Here is a 13,357-nt window from a genome sequence, read left to right as displayed (position 1 = left end):
TAGGTGTTTCCATAGGGTTCTCCCATGTAATTCACCTCTTCCGTTGCAGGGTTCTCAGGATCATAAGCTTCTTCTTCAGAAGATGCTTATTTATTACTGCTGGATGTAGCTTGCAATCCAGTCAGATTCTGAGAAATCATATTGACTTGCTAAGTCAATAATTTATTCTGAGCCAATATGGCATTCAGAGTATCAATATCAATAACTCCTTTCTTCTGAGTTGTCCCATTGTTCACAGGATTTCTTTCAGAAGTGTACATAAACTGGTTATTTGCAACTATTTCAATAAGTTCCTGGGCTTCTGCAGGCGTTTTCTTAAGATGAATAGATCCACCTACAGAATGGTCCAATGACATCTTGGATAACTCAGACAAACCATCATAGAAGATACCTATGATGCTCCATTCTGAAAGCATATCAAAAGGACATCTTCTAATAAATTGTTTGTATCTTTCCCAAGCTTCATAGAGGGATTCACCTTCCTTCTGTTTGAAGGTTTGAACTTCTACTCTAAGCTTACTCATCTTTTGAGGTGGAAAGAATTTAGCCATGAAGGCATTGACCAACTTTTTCCAAGAGTTCAGGCTATCTCTAGATTGTGACTTAAACCACACACTAGCTCTGTCTCTTACAGCAAAAGGGAAAAGCATAAGTCTGTAGACCTCGGGATCAACTCTATTGGTCTTAACAGTGTCACTGATTTGCAAAAATTCAGCCAAGAACTGATAAGAATCTTCCAATGGAAGTCCATGAAACTTGCAATTCTATTGCATTAGAGAAACTAATTGAGGCTTAAGCTCAAAGTTGTTTGCTCCAATGGTAGGAATAGAGATGCTTCTCCTATAGAAGTCGGGAGTTGGTACAGTAAAGTCACCAAATACCTTCCTTGAATTGTTGTTGTTGGGTTTGGCCATGGCTGTTTTATGTGCTTCCTTTCGAAATTTTCTGTCAGGTCCTCTTCAGAGTGTTGTGCTTTAGCTGCCCTTAACTTCCTCTTCAAGGTCTTTTCAGGTTCAGGATCAGCTTCAATAAGAATGCCTTTGTCCTTGTTCCTGCTCATATGAATGAAAAGAGAACAAGAAAGTATAGAATCCTCTATGTCACAGTATAGAGATTCCTTGAGGTGTCAGAGGAAAATAGGAATAGAGGGATGAGGTAGATAGAGAAGATTTCGAACATATAAAGAAGGATAGAGTCCGAATTGCTAATTGAGGAGAAGTGCTAGTCCTTAAATAGAAGGAGGTGAGAGGGGAATACTTTCGAAAACAAATTTTTAAATAAAACTAAAAAAATTTTAAAATAATTAAAAAGAATTTTGAAAAAGTGGTTGATGGTTTTTCGAAAATTAAAAGCGAGAAAGTGGTTAGATTGTTTTGAAAAAGATTTTGAAATTACCAATCAAAAAGATATGATTGAAAATTATTTTGAAAAAGATGTGATTGAAAAGATATGTTTGAAAAAGATATAATTTTTAAAATTCAAGTTGATTACTTGACTAACAAGAAACTAAAGATTTGATTCTAGAATTTAGAGATCGAACCTTTCTTAACAAGAAAGTAACAAACTTGAAATTTTTTTTAATCAAATTCTTAATTGTTAGCAAGATTTTCGAAAATATGGAATAAGAATAAGAAAAAGATTTTAAAAATCAAATTTTTAAAATTTTTGAAAATATTAAGAAGAAAAATGAAAAAGATTTGATTTTGAAAAAGATATGATTGATAGGAGAGGATATGAAAAAGATATGATTTTGAAAAATAAATTTCAAAACTTGAAAAATTGAAAAAGATTTGAATTAAAAACAAAATTACCTCCTTGGTGTTATCCTGGCGTTAAATGCCCAGAATGGTATCCATTCTGGCGTTTAACGCCCAGTTGGCTACCTCCTTGGGCATTAAACGCACAGCCAGGTACCTTGGCTAGCATTTAAACGCCAGAAATCCTTCTTTACTAGGCATTTTGAACGCTCAGCTTTTTCTTTGTGATTCCTTTGCTGTATGTTCTGAATCTTCAATTCTCTGTATTATTGACTTGAAAAGACATAATTTTGAATTTTTTTTGAATATGTAATGATGAGAGAGAAAAACAACAGAATGAAAGTAAACATGAAAAACTAATATCAAAACAAGGAATGCATGCAAGAACAATTTGAATGTCAAGATGAACATCAAGAACACTGTGAAGATCATGATGAACATCAAGAACATATTTTTGAAAATTTTTAAGAAAAGAAAGACATGCAAGACACCAAACTTAGGAATTTTCATGCTAGAGACACTAACAAATTGAAAATGCACATGAGAAATAACAAAAGACACACTACAAGATAATTTAAAGATCAGACAAAGAAAATCAACAAGAACAACTTGAAGATCAATGATGAACATATGCATGAGTTTTCGAAAAATGCTAAAAAATAAAAACATGCAATTGACACTAAACTTAAAAATTGACACTAGACTCAAACAAGAAACACAAAATTTTTTTGATTTAATGATTTTATAAATTTTCTTTTTTTTTAATTTTTCGAAGATATATTTTGGAAAAACGAAAAAGAAGAGAAAACTTTTTGAAAGATTTTTGAAAACTTTTTGAAAATAAAATAAAGGTTGAAACAAGAAGAAAATTACCTAATCTAAGCAACAAGATGAACCGTCGGTTGTCCAAACTCGAACAATCCCCGACAACGGCGCCAAAAACTTGATACGTGAAATCGTGATCTCACACACTTTCTTCACAACTCTGCGTAGCTGACCAACAAGTGCACTTGGTCGTCCAAGTAATACCTTACGTGAGTAAGGGTCGATCCCACGGAGATTGTCGGCTTGAAGCAAGCTATGGTCATCTTGTAAATCTCAGTCAGGCAGATTCAAATGGTTATGGGGTGTTGATAATTAAAAGACAGATAAAACATAAAGTAGGATAAAGATACTTATGTAATTCATTGGTAGGAATTTCAGATAAACATATGGAGATGCTTTGTTCCTTTTGAATCCCTGCTTTCCTACTACTTTCATCCAATCATGCGTACTCCTTTCCATGCGTACTCCTTTCCATGCCAATTGAGTTTCTGTAGCTCCAGAAAATCCATTTCGAGTGCTGGGAGGTCAGAATCCAACAGCATCTGCAGTCCTTTTTCAGCCTCTGAATCAGATTTTTGCTCAAGTCCCTCAATTTCAGCCAGGAAATACCTGAAATCACAGAAAAACACACAAACTCATAGTAAAGTCCAGAAATGTCATTTTTTCATAAAAAACTAATAATTATATACTAAAAACTAACTAAAAACAATGCCAAAAAGCATATAAATTATCCATTCATCAATAAGCAAAAAGGAATTGTAAACAAAATGAAAGTAAAGGAAAGCAATAAAGTGCAAGAAAGTAAATGGCAAAGAAAGTAAATTACAAGAAAGTAAAGTGCTGGAAATGTAAAGTGTATAAAATGTAAATAAACATAAAGTAAATAAAAGAAAGAAAGATAAAATAAACATTGGGATCAAGAGATATTGCATTCTCCGGATTAATTGATTTCATCTCATCATCAATCATGCAACTCATTGACCTCTTGGCAATCATGATTGATTGAGCCCCAATTCGTTGGTGACTCAATCTCTCAAATCTTGATCAATAGCTAATTCCTTGGTCTAATTGCTCATGAGAAGAGATGAAGCTTGTTCCCTGATTATACCACACATCCTCAAAGATCCAAGTAGAGGGAGGATTTTATGTCACCATATCCAAACACCAAAACCCATATCCTACTCAAGTGTGAGAAAGGATTTCAAGCATGGTTTTATGATTCCTCTTCCAAGATTCCCATAAAACTCAAATACATTCAATCTCTTTTTCAAGATAATTGAATGCTAGAATGAAGAACGAAATCCCTTCTAGTAAATCAAAGAGAGATAAAGAGAAGAAGAAGAATAAAATAATCAATCCATTGAAAAACAATAGAGCTCTCTTTCCCAATGGAAAGAGTTAGTAATTCAGAACTAAAATATTTATAAGTAATAAAATGGAAGAGGAGAAGAGAATGGTGGGAAGGAGGGTCCGAAGACTCACTCCTCCAAATGTGTCCAGCCTAATAGATAGCTCCCTAATTCTATGAAACTAAGGCCTTTATATAGGCTCTCATAAATTACAAATTTAAATGAAATTAAAAGCAAATTACAATGAAATGAAAATAAACTATTCTAGATGCTTCTTGTGGCCTTTATTGGTTGACAATTGTGGCTTGAATGAGAGTTGGAGTGAGCTTGGTTGAAGGTTGGGGGCTGCAGGAAGAAGTTGGCGTGTGGTTCCAAGTGCCACTCCCACTTGATTTTGCCCTTTGGAGTATGACCCACTTTGCAATATTGAAAGTATGGAGTTGGTTAGGCCTCAAAATGAATGTCCACTATAAAGTATTATATATGGTTAAAAAGCCCTAGATGTCTAATTTCTAATGGCACTAGAATCACTTCATTTGGAGTTATGTAGCTCAAGATATCTTAATTTGAATGAGAGAAGGTCAGGCTGGCAGATGCCCCGGCGTGCCACGCCTACTTCTTGGCATGCCACGCCATAGTGGGACTCAAAATTACTCCTCTGGAATTTAAGTCTGGCGTGCCACGCCCAAAACACCAAGTGGCACACCCTCTTTGAGATATTGGCCTCACAAACTTGGAGTGCCACGCCCAGAGCTCCAAGTGGCACGCCCATGTAAAATTCGTCAACCTTCTTAGCTGGAATGTTGGCCTGGCGTGCCACGCCCAAGGCACCAAGTGTCACGTCCATTGTTGAGAGTTAGTTCAAAAGCTTGGCGTGCCACGCCCAGAGCTTCAAGTGGCACGCCTAGCTTCACACGCCTAGCTTTATTTGTTATTTCATTCCCCTTTTGTTGCTCTTTTCACCTAAAATTCAGCAAACCCATTTCAAAGCAATGTACCATAATATATATCATTTTGTTCATGAAATTGCATTGATTCAATGAGATTAAGCTCTTTTTATGGCCATTTTAGGTAAGAAAAAGAGTACATGATACGCAGTCATCACAACACCAAACTTAAACTTTGCTTGTCCTCAAGCAAATAAAGAATCATGTAATAAAGTTTGACAAACCAAGGTGAGAAGAGTAGCAATTTTTATGTTCATGGTTGGCTAGTTTCTTATGTATGCTACAATCACAAAAGAGATTCAAATGATTGATGCTTCTATCTAGCTCATTTTATGAAATCTTTTACTTTATGTTCCTTCCTTGAAACAAGCTTTTCATTATTTTCTTAGCTTACTTTTTGGGTGCTTTGCACTATGTGTTGAAAGCTACGACTCTAAATGCTTTGTTTTCAAGTATAACCACTTGATACATAAGCACCACAAGCATTTAATTAGAGGACTCTTTAAGCTCATTTGTTTCTTTTCTTTACTCTCTAATCATTGATGCTCAGAGCCTTGAGTTTTGAGGGAGTTCTTTTGCACTTGAGCCTAGCCTTAACTCTAAGTGTTTTGTTTTCACGCTTTTTGCTTGATACATAAACACTAGAAGTACTTAACAAATGAATTGTCATTGGTACTCAGGGCCTTCAGCTTTCTCATTCTTTCCCTTTTCTTTTCTTGCCTTATTTGCATATGCTTCTTCAAGGTTTTCATGATTTCAAAAATTTTACAAAATGTCCTAGATAAAAACTTCAATTAAACAAATTCAAATGTAATTGAGCAACAATAATCATGCTAGCTTCCCAATACTTATAAGCTCATACTAACTTCTTCTTTAATGACACTGTTTATTTATGATCACGATACTTATTTGCTTTTGAACTCACAAGACTCAAGATAGTAGTCATAATGTCATAGCACATGTTACAATTCAACAATCAAGCTATGCTTATTCACAACATACATGCATACAGAGAAAATAAAAGACAACCATGCAATTTAAAGTGCTGAAAATAAGTAAGAGAAAAAAGGAACTTTACCACCTTGTAGTTCATCTTCATTGTTGTTGTCCTTTTCCTTCTATTCTTCCCCTTCCCACACCAAACTTAGAATGATTGCTTGTCCTCAAGCAACATCCCAGCCAAAATTTTGGTAGTTATCAAAACAATATGAACTATTTTGTGGCACTAGGATGTATTCCATTTTATTTAATTGCTCATACTCTATCATTGCTTGGTGATATTCTCATCCACCATTAGGATAATGACTTGAATCATTTTGTGGTGATGGGCAATATCCCATATGACATGATTGATCAAAATGTGAGGTAGACTCCATTCTTACTTGCAAAATGCTCTGTCTCAAACAATAATCACCAAAAGAAATTGGAATCCCCATTGTCACATATAAGGGATTCTTAGTGAGGCAATAACGCAAACACCTTACTAGCAAGAGAAAATTAAAAGAAATTAAATGACAAAAACAAAAATAAAGAAAAAATGTCTAATCTAGGTAATCAACCAACCGGTAGTTTGTTAATCACAATTAATCCCCAGCAATGGCGCCATAAAACTTGATGGGCCAGAAATTCACTACCCACATATAATGAATCCATTCTTTGGCAAGCGCACCAAATTGTCATCAAGTAATAACCTACAATGGAGTGGGATCGTACCCACAGAGATTAATTGGATTAAGCAAGCAATAGTGGATTAATTAGCCTAGTTGGACAAGCACAATTAGATGATAAGCAACAAGGAATTGTAAATAACATGAAAGTAAATGAAAGCAATAAAGTGCAAGAAAATAAATGGCAAAGAAAGTAAAGTACAAGAAAGTAAAGTGCCAGAAATGTAAAGTGCAGAAAATGTAAATAAACATAAAGTAAATAAAAGAAAGAAAGATAAAATAAACATTGGGATCAAGAGATATTGCATTCTCCGGATTAATTGATTTCATCTCATCTTCAATCATGCAACTCATTGACCTCTTAGCAATCATGATTGATTGAGCCCCAATTCCTTGGTGACTCAATCTCTCAAATCTTGATCAATAGCCAATTTCTTGGTCTAATTGCTCATGAGAAGAGATGAAGCTTATTCCATGATTATACCACACATCCTCATATGTCCAAGTAGAGGGAGAATTTTATGTCACCATATCCAAACACCAAAACCCAGATCCTACTCAAGAGTGAGAAAGGATTTCAAGCATGGTTTTATGATTCCTCTTTCAAGGTTCCCATAAAACCCAAATACATTCAATCTCTTTACTGAGATAATTGATGACAGGGCATCTTGGCCAGTTTTACTAGCCTTTTCTTTACTGTTTTTAGGTAGTTTCATGCATTTTATTAGGAAATAAGCATGTTTTGGGTGTACACTTACATCTTGATTCAAGCAAACATTGTGAACTTTACATGATTTCATGAGAATAATGCATGAATTGAATGCCAATTTATATAATGCAAGATCTCATGACCTGGAACAAAGCTTTGATGCACCTTGTTTGTTTGAATTCTGGACAAAGGAAGCATGAAAAGACCACGTTAGTAGCCACGTTAGTATCACTAACGTGACCACTAACGTGGAAAGGGAGCAAGCTTGCAATGTTAGTGGTAAAGTTATCACCACTAACGCCTTCGAAAGCCATCACAACCCACGTTAGTTGTCACGTTAGCTGCACTAACGTAGGAACTAACGTGGAAGGAAGAGGAAACTCCAACGTTAATGGTAAAGTTAACAGCTCTAACGTTGCAAAAGGCCACACATCACCACGTTAAGGGGAACGTTAATGTAATTAACGTGAACTCTAACGTGAAGCAAAAAGAGACGCCAACGTTAGTGACACTAACTTTGTTACTAACGTTGGACTAGGCCAAGATTACATGCGTTAGTGGCCACGTTAATGCCACTAACGTGAAGGGTAACATGGAGCAAGGGATGAAGATGCCAACGTTAGTGACACAAACTTTGTCACTAACGTTAGAGATGGTGAAGTACACCCACGTTAGTGGCCACGTTAATGCAATTAACGTGAGCACTAACATGGAAGAGAAAGAGTTTTGTAGCGTTAGTAATAAAGTTAGTGTCACTAACGCCTTCGTGTCATGGCATGCCTACGTTAATGGTCACGTTAGTTACACTAACGTGGACCATTAACATAGGAGAAAGGGCAAGAAGGTAGCGTTATTGGCAAAGTTAGCGCCAATAATGCTAGCAAAGGATGGAAAGGCTACGTTAGTGGTCACGTTAGTGCCACTAACATTGGAGTTAACGTGGCTCAAGTAGGTTGGAACGTTAGTGACAAAGTTAGTGCCACTAACGTCTTCGAACCAGAATTCACACTTAACGTTAACACCACTAACGTCCTGACTAACTGCATACCATGTCTGACTCACCCTCTTTCTGCAAGCAAAGCTGATCCCACTGAGGACTGTAACTACTTCAACTAAAGATCAAAGGCCCATATCCAAGACTTGGAGAGCTAACTAGAAGATCAAAATAGTAGTATATATAGGAGTAGTTTTGAACTAGAAAGGGGCTTAGCATTATTGGGAGCTACACTCTGTATATTTACTCTGCAATTTCTAGTTACTTTATAATGCACTTTCTTTTATGCATTCCATTCCCAGAGCTATGAACAACTATATTGGGTTAGGGAGCTCTATTATAATTTGATAGATCAATTATAGTTTTCATTCTTCTTCCTCTTTCTTTTCTCTTGATTTTGCTAGAAAGCTTTCGGTCTTCAACCAATTGGTTAGTTATCTTAGAAAAGAAACTCTCCATAATTGGATCTCCTCTGAGCCTTGGAAGAGGAATGAGGAGATCGTACTAGAAAAGCTTTCTCACATTGGATTAGGTTAGGGGTTGGATGGATATCATGACATGTAATCCTACCAATACTTTGATCTATGAAGGTGTGTGGTATAATCAGTGACCAAACTTCATCTCTTCTCATGAGCAATTAAATTAAGAAATTGGGAAATTGTTCAAGCTTAGAGAGATTGGGTTACCAAGGAATTGGGATCCAATCAGCTAAGATTGCCAAGGAGATCAATGAATGCATTGATTGAGGAAGAGATGAATATGAACTTGATTCGGAGAATGCAACATCTCCTAAGCCCAATGAATTTCCCATCTCTGATCTTACCCATTCTCTGTACTTTCTGTTATTTACTTTCATGCTTATCTCCCCAATTCCCCATTTAAGATTTTGCAAATTTATATTCCATGTCATTTATCTTTCCCGCCTTTAATTTTCTGCAATTCTCACTCAATTTGGCTTAGCTTGACTAGAACACTCCTCTAATTAAAGTTGCTCGACCAATCAATTCCTGTGGGATTCGACCTCACTCTGTTGTGAGTTTTTACTTTATGACAATTCGGTATACTTGCCGAAGGAAAACTTGTTGAGAGACAAGTTTTCGTGTATCAAGTTTATGGCACCGTTACTGGGGATTGATTTTGTATCGACAATGATTAAACTAGAGGATAACTAGATTGAGCAATTTCCTTCTCCTTCATTTATTTTGTTTTTGTCATTTACTTTCAGTTTCAGCCATTTTCATTTATTATTTCCCTTTTTATTTTAATCTCTTAGTTAATTCACAACTCTGTCAACTAATCCACTAACTATTTGATAAATTGCTTCACTCACACTAACAGTAACCTTAACAAGAGTGATTTCTTCACTTTCTCTTACTTGTGACTTGCTGATTGTATGACAGGTAGAAGAAGAGGAGCCTCAACCTCCTTTGAGTTTGAACCTGAAAGGACCCTCTTTAGATTAAGGAGGGAAGCAAGATGGAAGAGTGTTGTTGGTGCTGAGGAAGAAGAGGAGGACTTTGAGACAGACATAGAGGAAAACATGGAAAACCACCATGAGGAAGAGACGCACAACCATGCCAGAAAGGGCCCAGCAGACAATGCTGGGTAGGAGAGAAGAGTTCTAGGCTCTTACATTACTCCAAATCCAGAAAACTGTGGAAGCAGCATCCAAAAACCAACCATACATGCCAATAACTTTGAACTGAAGCCCCAGCATATCACCCTTGTTCAAAACAACTACTCATTCGGAGGAAGCGCCCAAGAAGACCTCAATCAACACTTGACCACCTTCCTAAGAATATGCGATACTGTGAAGTCTAATGGTGTTCATCCTGACATCTATAGATTGCTTTTGTTCCTCTTATCTCTTAGGAACAAAGCATCTAAATGGCTAAAATCCTTTCCAAAGGAGAGTTTAACAGCTTGGGAAGACGTGGTAAATAAGTTCTTGGTGAGATTCTATCCTCCCCAAAGGATCAACAGGTTGAGAGCTGAGGTACAAACCTTCAGGCAACAAGATGGTGAAACTATATATGAGGCATGGGACAGGTTTAAGGACTTAACAAGAAGGTGCCCACCAGACATGTTCAATGAATGGGTGCAACTACACTTCTTCTATGAAGGGTTGTCTTACGAATCAAAGAAGGCAGTAGACCACTATTCCAGGGGATCTCTAAACAAGAAGAAGACCATTGAAGAAGCCATAGATGTCATTAAGACTGTAGCTGAGAATGACTAATTCTATGCGTCTGAAAGGAGCAACACTCGAGGAGTAATGGAGTTGAATCATATGGATGCACTACTAGCTCAAAACAAGATGATTACCAAGCAGTTGGCCGACCTTACCAAGCAGATGGAAAGGAACCAAGTCGCAGCAGTCACCACCTCATCATCAGCTCAAGATGGAGTAAATACAAAGGAAGGAGGTGACTGGGAACAGGCCAACTATGTTGGAAACTCACCCAGGCAATCCCATGATCCATACTTCAAAACCTACAACCCTGGTAGGAAGAACCATCCAAACTTTGGGTGGGAAAACCAACAAGATCAAGGCCAAGATCAGAGATGCCACAACCCCAACAATAATGCAGCCTACTAACATTCCACACAGAGACCATATCAAAGCCAAAATGGCCATTCTTAACAGTCTAACCTCAACTCACCACCACCATCTGAAGATAGGCTCTCCAGAATTGAGGTGTTGCTTGAAGATATATGCAAGGAAGTTCAAGACAATAGAATGTTCAGGGATGAAGTATGGGCTAATATGAAGAATCGGGAGGACACCATCAATAGGCTCGAATCTTAAGTAGGATATCTCTCTCAGCAGATCCGTAAGCCCACGGATAGCTTTCCAAGTGACACTGAGAAAAATCCAAGAGGAGAAGCAAAGAAGGTGAGATGGGAAGAATGTAAGATGGTCATTATAAGTGATGAGGAGAATTTGGAAGAAGTGAACAAACCATCAGGGCACCCCCAAGGTGGTTCAAGAGCGCATCCAGATGAGAAAGACCAAGGAAGTGAGCCTACACAAAGAAAACAACCAGAGAAGAAGGAAGTCTTGAACCCCTATGCACCCAGAGCACCATTTCCCCAAAAACTCAAAGGGGGTGTAGAAGGGAAAGTATACTCAAGATTCCTCGACATGTTTGCATCTCTCCATGTAAACATATCATTCATAAAGGCTCTCCAACAAATGCCCTCGTACATTAAGTGTATGAAGGAGCTGCTAACCAAGAACAATTCACTGAAGGGTGGGCAAACGATAGTGATGAATAAGGAGTGCAGTGCCCTCATTCAAACAGAGTTACTTATAAAAAGGAAGGACCCAGGGAGTTTTCACATTCCCTGTGCTATAGAGAAAACAAGGATTGATAGAGGACTTTGTGACCTAGGAGCAAGCATCAACTTAATGCCCTTATCCCTCATAAAGAAGCTCCAAATCAATGAGCTGACACCCACAGACGTAATCATACAATTGGCTGACAAAACTCAAAAGCAAGCAATAGGAGTGGTTGAAAACGTGTTGGTGAAGGTTGGGAACTACCCCACAGATTTTGTTGTCCTGGAGATGGAAAAGAGTCACATCCATCCAATCATCACGGGGAGACTGTTCCTAGCCACGGCCAGAGCACTTATAGATGTGGAGCGAGAAAAGCTAATATTGAGGATACATGATGAACAACTTACCTTCAATGTCTTTAAACCCTCACAAGAAATAGATCAAGAAAACAAGAAATTCAAGAAGAATCATAATAGGAAACCCATGGAGGGAACTGATAAACCACTATTTTGTGATTTATCTTGTGCCCAATTGAGTGATTTTATCAATTCTTCATCCACTTATTCATATGAATTTGCATGGTTTTGCAATTCCTTCCTTGTGATATGACATAAGTGAAAACATGTTTCCTTTGCTTTAGAAATATTAAATTTAATTATCCTTTATTACCACTCGATGTCGTGATCTGTGTGTTGAGTACTTTCAGGTTTTATAGGGCAGGAATGACTTAAAGGTTGGAAAGAAAAGCACAAAATGGAGTTTTTGGAGAAACTGGCATTTGCGCGAACGCATGCATGACGCGAACACGTGGCTCACGCGAAACACAGATGACGTGGACGCATGACTGACGTGACTGCGTGGAAGAGTAAAATTCCAAATGACGCGACCGCGTGACCCACACGGACGCGTGACGTGTGCGATCTGCAGAATTTATAGAAGTCATCCCCAGCGATTTTTGGATCCTTTTTGGCCTAAATCCAAGCCCAGAAAACACTGATTGGAGACTACAAAGTGGGGGGAATCCATTCATTCAAAGGGGGTGAATAATTAATGAATATTTTCACAATTTGAGGATTAGATGTAGTTTTAGAGAGAGAGAGGCTCTCTCCTCTCTCTTTGGATTAGAATTTATCATAGGATTTAGGATTAGGATTTATCTTATTGGGATTATTTCTTCTCCATCACAGGTTCAATGTTCTTTTTATTTATTTTCTCTTTTATTTGTTTATGAACTTTTCCATGTTGGATTTGATATCTTTTATCTAATATAAATTGAGTTATTTCAGACATATGATTTTAATTTAGCTTTCTACATTCTTGGTTCTAGTTGATTGATTGGTGACTCTTGAGTTGTCAAACTCATCGTGATTGATAATATCTATATTTGCTGATTGATTTAGATTCCTATAACTATAGTCTTTCCTTAGGAGTTGACTAGAACTTTAGGTGTTAAATTGATTTATCCACTTGACTTACCTTCATAGTTAGAGGTTGACTGAGTGGGAGCAAAAATATAATTCTCATCACCATTGATAAGGATAACTAGGATATGACTTCCAGTTTTCATACTTTGCCAAGAGTTTTCTTTGGAGTTAATACTCAAAATGACCCCTAAAATTTGACTCCCGATTCAATTTAACCCTCGAATTTTCAATTGACCCAAATTGTACCCTGAAATTTTAACGCGAGCCTCAAGTTGGCCCTTCCGTACATTTTCGTCACCAGAAAACTGACCTGGCACAATTAAACGACGTCATTTTGCTATTTGTTCTAAAACGACGTTGTTTTACTCTCCCTCTTCTTCATCCTCCTCAGGCAGCCATGGT

The 13,357-nt window shown here is 37.2% G+C and overlaps 1 non-coding gene across 1 annotated transcript; it reads left to right on the top strand.

Moving 5' to 3' along the window:
* The first annotated feature begins 410 nt into the window (after positions 1–410).
* LOC112794031 (small nucleolar RNA R71) lies at positions 411–518 on the top strand. Its single transcript, XR_003198713.1, has one exon. It is a non-coding gene; the product is annotated as a small nucleolar RNA R71 (small nucleolar RNA).
* Positions 519–13,357: the final 12,839 nt, after the last annotated feature.

This window comes from Arachis hypogaea, chromosome 3, assembly GCF_003086295.3.
Source record: "Arachis hypogaea cultivar Tifrunner chromosome 3, arahy.Tifrunner.gnm2.J5K5, whole genome shotgun sequence".
Taxonomy (NCBI): domain Eukaryota; kingdom Viridiplantae; phylum Streptophyta; class Magnoliopsida; order Fabales; family Fabaceae; genus Arachis; species Arachis hypogaea.
This window is presented reverse-complemented; position numbering and strand designations above follow the sequence as displayed.